The sequence below is a fragment of the Lactuca serriola genome, chromosome 1, assembly GCF_051521515.1.
Source record: "Lactuca serriola cultivar US96UC23 chromosome 1, Lser_US96UC23_V15, whole genome shotgun sequence".
NCBI lineage: Eukaryota > Viridiplantae > Streptophyta > Magnoliopsida > Asterales > Asteraceae > Lactuca > Lactuca serriola.
Genome location: NC_136408.1, coordinates 38,367,337 through 38,378,506, shown reverse-complemented (window position 1 = coordinate 38,378,506; position 11,170 = coordinate 38,367,337). Strand labels below are relative to the sequence as shown.

At 34.1% G+C, this 11,170-nt stretch overlaps 1 long non-coding RNA gene across 1 annotated transcript; it reads right to left on the bottom strand.

The window, feature by feature from the left end:
- Nucleotides 1–3,706: 3,706 nt before the first annotated feature.
- On the bottom strand, nt 3,707–6,210 carry LOC145083832 (uncharacterized). Its single transcript, XR_013698296.1, has 3 exons — nt 5,701–6,210; nt 4,497–4,585; nt 3,707–3,903 (listed from the first exon to the last, which is right to left on the bottom strand). It is a non-coding gene; the product is annotated as an uncharacterized LOC145083832 (long non-coding RNA).
- Between the last annotated feature and the right edge of the window lie 4,960 nt (nt 6,211–11,170).

Genomic DNA, 11,170 nt, shown 5'->3' with positions numbered 1-11,170 from the left:
ATAATGTAATTAGTGTAAATGGCTATTTTTGTCATTTTCTCATAAATCAAACTCTTTAAATAATCATGTTTACAAACTTATAACATACATGGTTGATTTTATAAGTATGTTAGTTTAAGATATAAAATGGCGAAATTCCGAAATTCATGAAACTAATCAATTTCAGACGGTTTTTTTAAGTGTAGAGATTTGTTTTCCCTATTTTCAACTAAAACTCTTTATTTATATATGAAATGTTCATTTTTTTTCAATGGAATGTATTATTTTATGCATAATATTTCATTTATTATGCTTATTTAATATTTCTTTTAGATTTTAAAAAACTATTTTTATCTTAAAATTCTAGAATTGTTCTTAAATTTTCATATATATTTTCGAACTCTGAAATTTTAATCTGACATCTGAAATGTCGGTCCGAAATCCGAAATACAAGTTTTAAATATGTTTTTTGTCAAAAAATATATTTTTGTTAAATCTAAAATTCTCCATTTCAGAATTGGTGGTTGTTTTACCCAAAAAAAAAAACAATTTGGTTATTTAATTACACGCTACATCTATAAAATAACTAACAATATATTTATTTGCATAGATGTGTTAGACCCGAGGGTGTACACGTCTTTCATCATTTAATTTTTATGTGTTACGTCAGTTTTCCCTTCAGTCGTCTTTCGCTCTTTAAAACCCAAGACATTGTCATTTTTGATCTCCTTTCATTTTTTTTTATTTTTTATTTTTAAAAAATATATTATAATACTATTTTTATAGAAAATTAAAAACTATAAATTTTAATATATTTTAATAGCTTTTTAGTATATATGTAACTTAATAAAAATAGAAAAAAAAAAGAAAAAAAAATGAAAATTACTATTAAATGGTTATAGCCAATATATATATATATATATATATATATATATATATATATATATATATATATATTGAGAGAGAGAAAGAGAGAAAGCTAGGTTCAAATGGTTCTAGCAACTATTGTGTGCATGAATGCACCAATAGGAATTTAGGAAATAATAAATCATTAAATAAATTTAAAAAAAGGTATAATGGTAATTAGTATATCTAATTATGGTAAAAAATAATTCATTTAATCTCTCCTTAATTAGTTAAACCCTACAAAACCAACATCCCTAACCCTAAAACCCCCCATTCCGAACCACCCATAAAATCTACCCATGACCAATTCATGAACCCTACAATTCGTTAACCCACCAAAGAGGACATAAAATCCTAAGGAAGACCTAATGCTTCTTTCACTGTTGATTGTGCCTCCAACAGTGCATGACTGCTGCTTCTACGACTTCCTTCCCCAACTACGGCGCCCTGATATCTCTTGTTTCAACTATTGCAATCCATTCCCTAAACTCATTGTTTCAACTATTGTCCTGTGCGTTTTTGAACCAACAAAGATCAATTTTTGTTCATTGATCTATCATTCCATGAAATCGTTTATCGCTAATCGAGTCATCTGTCATCAAAATCGATTCTAATCTTATTAATTGATTTTGTGTTTGAACTAAATCAATCTGTTGAACAGAAATCGGGGTCAAATTCGGATCTTGAATCGTGTTTGGTATTGATTGAAATAGAAGGAATTAGTTGGATGTGGTTGTCTTGATTTGCATCGGGTTTGTGATTGACTGATTCTGAGCGAAAGGTCAAGGAATCGGGTTCACACTCATGATCTATTGACTAGTTGTGAATCACTCACAATTGCTTTTAAGAACGACTCGGATTTGGAACTCAATCGGGATGATTTGAGCAGATATTCCTGCGAGTCAACCATAAAAGTCAAAATTTGTTTAAAAGTCAAACCTGCGAACATTCATTTACTTTGAAGGTGGGTAAAGTATTCACTAGATTTGGCAGGCTATAAATCTAGGTAATTGCTCTTCATCTATGTTTTTCAATAACACCATGAAATTTGGGGGAATTTTTAAACCTAAAGATGGGGAAAAACATGATACTAGTATGCTGTTTTTTTCAACTATATTGCATGTTTTGCGATTTTGAAATGTGGGATTGTTTTGTTATTGGATTTTGATTGCATTATATGTCCCTTAAAGATGTATTTATGTTCATTTGCTTACTCTATTCTTACTCATTCTATTATAATTTTGGATGCATTGTTGGTTATGTTTGAATTTAACAGGTGCAATACCAGTATTAAATGAAGTAATGGGTGTTGCTAGAGGAGCAACAGTAATATAACTTGTTTGTTTTACCAAATGAATGTTAACCTGAAAATTCTTTCAGAATAAGGGCAATATTCTTTTAGAATAAAGATGGCTTTAGTTTGAAGAAGGCTACTATTCTTTCAGAATGAAGAAGGGAAATATTCTTCACTTGTAATCCAGCAAATTGATCATACCTAAACAACCAAAAAAGGCAGGGAAGCTTTAAGTTTATTCTTTTACAATGATTGTTTTCTAAGAATGAACTCGAATTTTATTCTTTATTTTTTTCATATCACTATGCAAACACAAGTGTATCACTACAAATTACTTGGCAATGAATTTCTGATAGAAATGGCTTGAAGACCTGATGGGAAAGGCTTGAAGAATGAATTAAAGAATGATCACACTCATTGTTTAAGAACGTTGTTATTTTTTTAAAAATTATAGTTGTTATTCTTTCAGAATGTTTGTTATTATTCAATGAATCACAATCATACAATGTAATTGTTTGGTATATTATTAGTTCAAGAATCGATTTTGTGTATTCTTTCAGAATGTATTAACTAGTTTATAGTTGACATTATGTCATTCTGACAGAATAAAATCGAAAAATATATTTACTATTTTATGGTTAACATTCTATTATTCTGACAGAATAAAATCGGATTTTTAATTTTAAATTAATTTAAAATATTTAGATTTTTAAAAATAAAGGAATTAATTATCCCTAAAAATTTGAAAATTTCCCTTTTAAATATAGTTTAACTAACTAAAATGCCCTTATGCTCAAATTTGTGTGATTATATGGTACATGTTATCATATTCTACTATCATAGACCCTCAGATCATGACCTTTGATTATATTTCATCAAATGGTCAAGATCTATGCATTCTGGCACACAATACTTACTAGAAACAAAATAACCTAACTATATATATATATATATATATATATATATATATTGTTGTAAATTATTGTGAATGACACCAATAATTGGTGAATTGGTGAAAGCTATCACATCATACTATTTACATGACATATGATAGGTAATTTTTATAGTATAAATAACATGCTCTTGCAAAGATATGACGATACAATTTCACAAGATATAAAATATCTCATATCTTTTCTAAATCTTCTTCTCCATCAAATTTCTTTATCTATGTTGTTAGTTTAGTTTGTTTTAAATTATCTTAATCACGTTAATTTTATAACACGTTATCAGCACGAAAGCTTAAACCAGGGTTATTTAGAAGTGGAAATCACATCTATCTTAATCAAGGTATGTATTACTTAGTAAAAACATTATTAATTATAAAAACCTCCATCATATTAAAATAATAATAATACTAATGAATTAATAAAACTTATACATTATGGACTACTAACGATTTTATTTCTTATACTAACATTTCTTTATGTATTCTAATTTTTATGCATACTAACATTTACATTATGCAACTAAATTTTATTTATGCATACTAACATTTACAGTATGCAAATATGTAACATCCCAAAAATACAGACCAAAATTTTCATTTTTAAATACGTCATTATAAAACCAACAATGTAATAAAACATCTGTAATATAATGTCATGTCAAAACAAAAGTAGAAATAATCAAACGTGTTATCATTAAACAATATCAGAGTGTAATCCCAAAGATCTCGTGTGCGGAAAACCATAGTGTGATGCGCTGTGTTTAACACGAAGTACCTGAAACCAAAACTAAAAACCGTAAGCACAAAACATAGTGAGTTCCCCCATCATACCACATACCATACAATCACATAGCATACATACTGCCGGGCAATTCTGGGGTGCCCGACCTACCCGTGTCAAGCCATTCTGGGGTGCTGACCTACCCATGTCAAGCCATTCTGGGGTGCTGACCTACCCGTCGGTCCTAACAACCGACCCTCGGGGACTATTCCACCCCCTACTGCTACTATCACATATATCATAACATAAACATACTATCAGACATATCTGGGGTGCCTGAACTACTTCGGTCCTAACAACCGAACATGGGGACTGGTCCCCTCATACTACCTCTATCACATATAACATAACAAGCCAACATGCAAACATATCATCACATACTGTCAGACGTATCTGGGTGTATGACTACCCTTCGGTCCTAACAACCGAACTCGACTACTATCACACACAACATATCATGCTAGCATATAACATATCAAGTAGTAGCAAACCTAGATGATATCACAAAGACAATCATCTATCATACGTCTCCTACTGGTGGGCCGACATTGTGGCCTTAGACCCACCGCCATTGGAAGGTAACTCACCTCACATTGCTGAAGTCCCGAAGACACAACCCCACACTTGCTGAAGTCCCGCAGACTCGACCCCAGCTGCTGGCTGACAGATTCCCGAACTGTCAACACCAAAATAACACCCAATTAATAATTGGGTCCTAATACATAACCAAAAGTATATTATTTGGGTAATTACTACATTACCCCTAACTTGGCTTATTCAAGCCTAAGGCCAATCCATAGGCCCAAAGTCAATTAGAAATCAAAGCCCAACACATGGCCCAATTTTCCAAATTGGGCCTAGGCCTAAACATGGTCTCACTCTAAGGCCCAACACCATATAATCATTAAGGCCCATCTAAGGCCCAATTTTCCAAATTGGGCCCAAGCCCCTTACATGGGCCTTACCCTAGGCCCATTAAATTATTCTAGTTCATTGGCTTGACTTTGGATGGTCCATTATTATCTCAATCATTTAGGCCCAACATAAAGGCCCAATAATATACCCAAGTGAAATTAGGGTTTCACATAAAATGATGATTAGGGTTAAGTTTCCTACTTAACCCATTTAGGACTTAATCCATTAAGGACTTAATTCATTAAGTCCAATATTGCTTAGATTAATTCCCGCCAATGATTATTATTTAATATCTCAAGTTATTAAATAATTCTCGTGTGTGTGACCCGATTAATTCTTAAAGTTAGGTTTTCATTGGCGTTAGGGTTTTCCAATCCAAATATTAGCCCACTTATTAATTTGTTGGCCTTTTATGTCAATTAGGGCTTTATTGGGCCTATTAAGCCCACTAAAATCTTAATAAACTCGTTAGGGTTTTATTGGGTCCATTAGAGTCCATTAAGCTTCATTGGGCCCATTAGAGCTCCTTTGAGCCCATTAGGGTTTCAGTCCTTTGTCCAAACATCCCAACCAAATCACAACACAACTAAGCACACCGCCACTCGACACGGCGGCCGGTGGCGGCAGGAGGCGACAGCCACCACCCCAAGGTGGTGGTTTGATTTTCCTTTCATTATTCCAATTTTACAATTTACAATGAACTCACGAAAAATACACACTATACTAAATGAACACACACCCGCAACCACCCTTGTGGTGGTCGGTGGTGGTACACGGTGGCAGCCACCACCTCACGGTGGTGGTGGTGCCTTGAACCTAGAATTCCGGCCAAACACACACTAAGGAAATAAACACACACACGAAATTAACCCATACATCAGCATACACAACCGCTATGGCGGTCCTTGAGGTGGCAGCCACCATGGCCGGCAGCCATGGTGGTTCTTCCTTGCGTTTTTCCGGCAGCAACAACACATAGCGGCAGATATGGCGACGGAATAAATAGAATAAGAAGAAGGATAGTAGCGATTAGAAACAACTACAACAGCTGTGGTGGTCGCGAACGACAGCGGCAACGACGGAAGGCAGAAGGACGTCAACAGCGGCAGCGACACTCATCGTGGGGGCAGGCTGCGATGTTTGGTGACTGAAGTGGTGGTGGCGTTCTGAGACCAAGGAAAACACGGCAGTGCAAGGTCTCGCCGGCAGCGACACATCGGCAGAACAAATAGGAGAAGGGCAGCGGTTCTGGTGGTCGCTGTCGTCGGCGGTTGACGATGGTGTTCCATCTCCGACGTGGTGGCAACGCCGGTGGTTGGTGCTCGAACTCGTCAAGGTGGCAACAACCGTCAATGGGGATACAAGGTCGGCAGCATCATGGGGTGGCGGCTGGAAGGGTTTAGCTAGGTTTAGGGTTACGGAAAAGCTTTATACCCGATACCATCCCAAACTTATTCCCATAATGACGCCTTTAGTCCCTCCCCTCCTATTTTCTTTCAAAGCAAGGCCAATAAATTACCATTTAACCCCTCTTTTTGAAAATCTTAACAAGATAACTCCAAATTTTACTAAACAGCCCTTGCATTCTAAAATCTTTACAAGACTAATCCAAAATTTACCTTTTCACCCAAATCCATGGAAATCCCTTACAAATTAAGTCCCGATAATTACTATGCAGCCCCTCCTCTATAAATTCTTTGCAACAAAAATCCATATATTACCATTCAACCCCTAAGCCTCTAAAGTCTCTTCAATTATGACTTTTTAACCCCCGTAACTAACTTCTTGCCACACTATTCCGCTTTTAGGGCTATTATGTATTTATTACTTTACTTATGTATTAAATAAATAAACAGGGTATTACAAAATAACTTTTATTTATGCATACTAACATTTAAATTATGCAACTAATTTTTATTTATATATACTAACATTTATTTATACATGTCAATGTTTATTCATATTTTAGATACTATTCATAATTTTATTTAAACATTTACTAATATTTATTTATGTTTCTAACTAGTAAAATTATACCAAGTAAAGTTATGTATTAGTTATAAATCTTATCTAGCATTTTTGGACAAGTTGATTTTTTTCTTTCTCTATATATACCATATATTATAGGAATTTTGGGCCCTTAGAGACATGGGCTCTGGACAACCGCCCGGGTTTGCCCACCGTCTGGACCGGGCCTGTAAGGACAAAATTGAGGATGTGGGCGGCTATCTTTAAGGCATAACCCCAGAAGTGAATAGGAAGATAAGCATGACTCATCATGGAACGAGTCATATCTAACAAGGTCCGATTACGCTTCTCAGCCACACCATTTAATTATGGTGTCCTAGGAGGAGTCAACTGTGAAACTATTCCACCTTCCTTCAGATAGTCGTTGAACTCGATAGTAAGATACTTTCCGCATCTATCGAATCTAAGCATCTTTATCTTCCTACCTAACTGATTCTCGACTTCATGTTTAAACTCTTTGAACTTTTCAAAGGTTTCTGACTTATGCCTGATTAAGTAGATATAACCATATTTGTTATAATCATTTGTAAAAATCACATAGAATCGATTAACATCCCTTGTGGATGATCTAAAGGGCCACACACATCTGTATGTATGAGATCCAACAAACCTTCACCTCTTTCACAAGATCTAGTGAAATGTGACTTTGTCATCTTTCCCAAAAGACAAGATTCACATGTATCATCTGACCTTATGTCAAATGACTCCAACACTCCATCCTTTTGGAGTTGGTCAATGTGTTTCTTGTTAATGTATCCAAGACGAAAATGCCACAAGCACGCTTTGTCTATACCATTAGACAAATCATTATGAAAAACATTATTACCTAAATCATCATCACACATCACAGTTTCATACTCACCATCACAAGGTAAAGCTTCAAATATAAAAATACCATTTTTGTAAGCAGAAATAGAACCATTCAAATCTTTAAATGAATATCTAAAACCTTGTCTGAATAAAGCATGAAAAGAAATAATGTTATGTGTCATCTCCGACGAGTAGCAACAATTTATTAAATCTGAACAAATACCACTACTAAGCACTAGACTATAATCTCCAATCTTGGTAACATGAGAAGATCGCCTATTCCCCCTAATCAGGTTCATTCTTTCGTGCTCCACCTAATCACTTTCTCTTAGCCCCTGCAAATCAGAACAAATGTGAAAATCCACATCTTGTATCAAGGACTCAAGAACAAAAAGATGATGAGTTATTAGATTGAATAGTGTATATACCTGCAGAAGATGGATTCCCTTTGCCATCCCTGATGTCTTGCAGATACTTTAGGCAGATTCGTTTCTAATGCCCCTTATCATTGTAGTAAAAGAAAGTGGCCTTTTGGGATCATAGGTGCGAGGAATGTCAGAACTGGACTTGGCCTTTGGGCCACTACTAGATGATCCGACATGGGCCTTGCCCTCCCAGTTCTACTTGGGACAAACTTTCCTTTTCTTCCCTTTTCCTTGACCAACGGCCAGAATGGAAGTACTATCAGGATTAGGGTTTGAGTTTTTATCCTTCATTCCTTCCTCAACAGTCTGCAGTAGGTTGTGCAATTGAGCCAATCTAGTCTCACTGTTGTTCAAATGATAGGTAAGGATGAACTGATCATAAAAAATTGGTAAGGATTTTAAGATTATGTCAATAGCCAATTCCTTATCAAAATGCACATTTAGCCTAATAAGGCGCTCCACGTATCGTTGCATTCTTTGCACGTGGCTACATACAGATTCTCGTTCCTTCATCTTGCATGCCATAAGGGACTTGACCACTTCATACTTTTCTTGACGATCTTGCTTATGGTGCTTTTCCATAAGGTCCTTGTTCATCTCACAAGGCCAGTAACTCTCATAAAATCTCTACAATTCAAGGGTCATAGTGGCAACCATGATGCAAGCAACTTTTGTTGTATCATCGTAGTGCTTTTGGTAGGAGGCATATTATTCAGGAGTAGCTTTGCCTTCTTCGACTTCAATAAGTTCTTTCTCGAGAACATACTATTTTCTCTCAAATTAAAGGGCCATATTTATATTCCGCATCCAATCATTGTAATTGGATCCATCCAATATGACTTTGGAGCAGATAGAGAGCAAGGAGAAGTTATAGTGGTTGGAGGAGGAGAAAGTAAAAGCATCAGTTGGAGTAGGGATCTGTAAAAGGAAGGTAGTTTTAGTTAGATATGAACAATCCTTAATATAATAACCCAAAATAAAATATTAAGGCTAGGACCCAACTATATAATTCACAACTTAGAAAAGGGATGTCGTAATCTAATTGTAAATTTTATAAAGGTAGGTGAATGACAATTTACCAATTCCACCAGAAAATAAATGAAACTAAGTGAAATTCCTACGTCTCTTTAGATTCACTGAAACTATTCAATGACATGTTTAATCTCGGATTATGCTCTTCTATTTGTGATTAGGATACCGAGGATCACAAACAAGATGTGAATAACCATGAAAATGTGCTTAGTAACCTCATTGTCATTTATCATCCCAATTGATGTGTTGGTAAACCACACACGCTCCATCAACAATGATAATTTATGAGATACCCATTACAACTATTTATTAGTCCTTATTAGTGTGTTGGTTAACCACACACGCTTCACTAACAACTTATAAAGTATAATGTGTAGTTTAATGGGTTAGCATACTAATTCACATTTTTCCTAAAGTTACTAGGTTTGGGATTTTAATAAAGAGGTTCTAGTACTTTCTAATAGCATTATACTTTTAATGAGAGTTATTGTTCTATCAAATCCGTTTGGCTAACGACCCTCCACCGTACAAGAGAGTAGTGGGTAAGAATGATACCCAATGGCGGTCATTTTATATGCCACTTCCTTAAACTCCCCTTATAGTATGGCTTTGTGAATGAGGTGTACTATCGATTTGACTTACTTAGTTTTATACATATAGTAATAATTAATCTTTTAATTTTACATATAGTATAAGGTATATTTTAAGACTTTTTCAAAATACTAGGTTTATAATTTAAATTTTGAAAATTAATAATTAATTTAAATTTAAAAATAAACCAAATGATTTAATATTTATCTATTAATTAACATTTAAATAAATGTATTAAATCAAATAAGGATTAACTAATTGAATTAATCAAATAATTTTATCTTTAATCCTAACCCTCTAATTTTCGAAAATTAGGGTGCATAATTTATCCAGTTTTGTAATTATCCCTTTTAATCAAATTAAACTAACTATTTTCCAAAATAGGAAACCCTAACAACTAGCCATATTTTCGAAAACTTGGGAAGGAAGGTTAGGGTTTCAAAACCCTAACCCTAATTTCGAAATCCAAGGGGATGGGCTAGGGTTTCGAAAAACCCTAACCCTAGTCGAAATTATTTGCCTTTTAGGGTTTAACTTCTATATACCCTAATTGATCTAATTCAACAATTATAACTATTCAGTTGAAAACAAACCAAATGCTTTGATATCACTGATAGGTTTTTTTGCAAAACAAATAAACTTAAAACCGTTAAGTTCACATGCAACCTAAGAATTTATGTTTTCACTATTGAACCTACAACTAAGAACATCAAATAAGAAACCCTAGATGGTATACGCTATTTTCGAAAATTCCAAAAGAAGGTTTAGAATTACATACCTTATTGTTATTATAGTAAATAACAAGAATCCTTCACTTTTAGATCTCCTGGAAGCAACCACCACAATTGTCGTGCCTCTGATGGGTCACACCCAAGCTAGGAAGAGGGAGCCTTAAGAGAGAGGATATGGAAGAGAAAGAATTTGGCTATCACTCGAGGAGATGGAGTGGCCAAAATTAAAATGCTTAAGGGTCCTTATATAGTGGTGCAAAGAAACCCTAGATAACCATGATTTGGATATTAAATTAATATTTCAAATCTAGTATTTGTCTCATTCTTTATTTATCCAAATAAGATATTCTAAAAACCCTAGAATATCCCCTCAAAACCATCCACCTCTAGGGTTGGAAGGTTCTTGAGCCTTTTGTTCAAATATTGAACAATTGCACTTTAGACTTTGTACTTTTAATTAATTCTATTAATCCTAAAATTAATTCTAATTAATTTCTGATTAATTATTAGTCAAATAATAGCTTTTATAATTAATATATTATTTTCATAATATATTAATAAACTATTTATTTCAATTTATTAATCACATAATAAATTAATCTCTCTCTCTAAAAGTCATCATGTCTAATTGCTAGGTTTGGGGGCAACCCAAAAGACTGTGATACTATCAATTCAAGTATATAACAATTATATTTATGGGCTTAGACACCTAATCCAACGCAACTACGC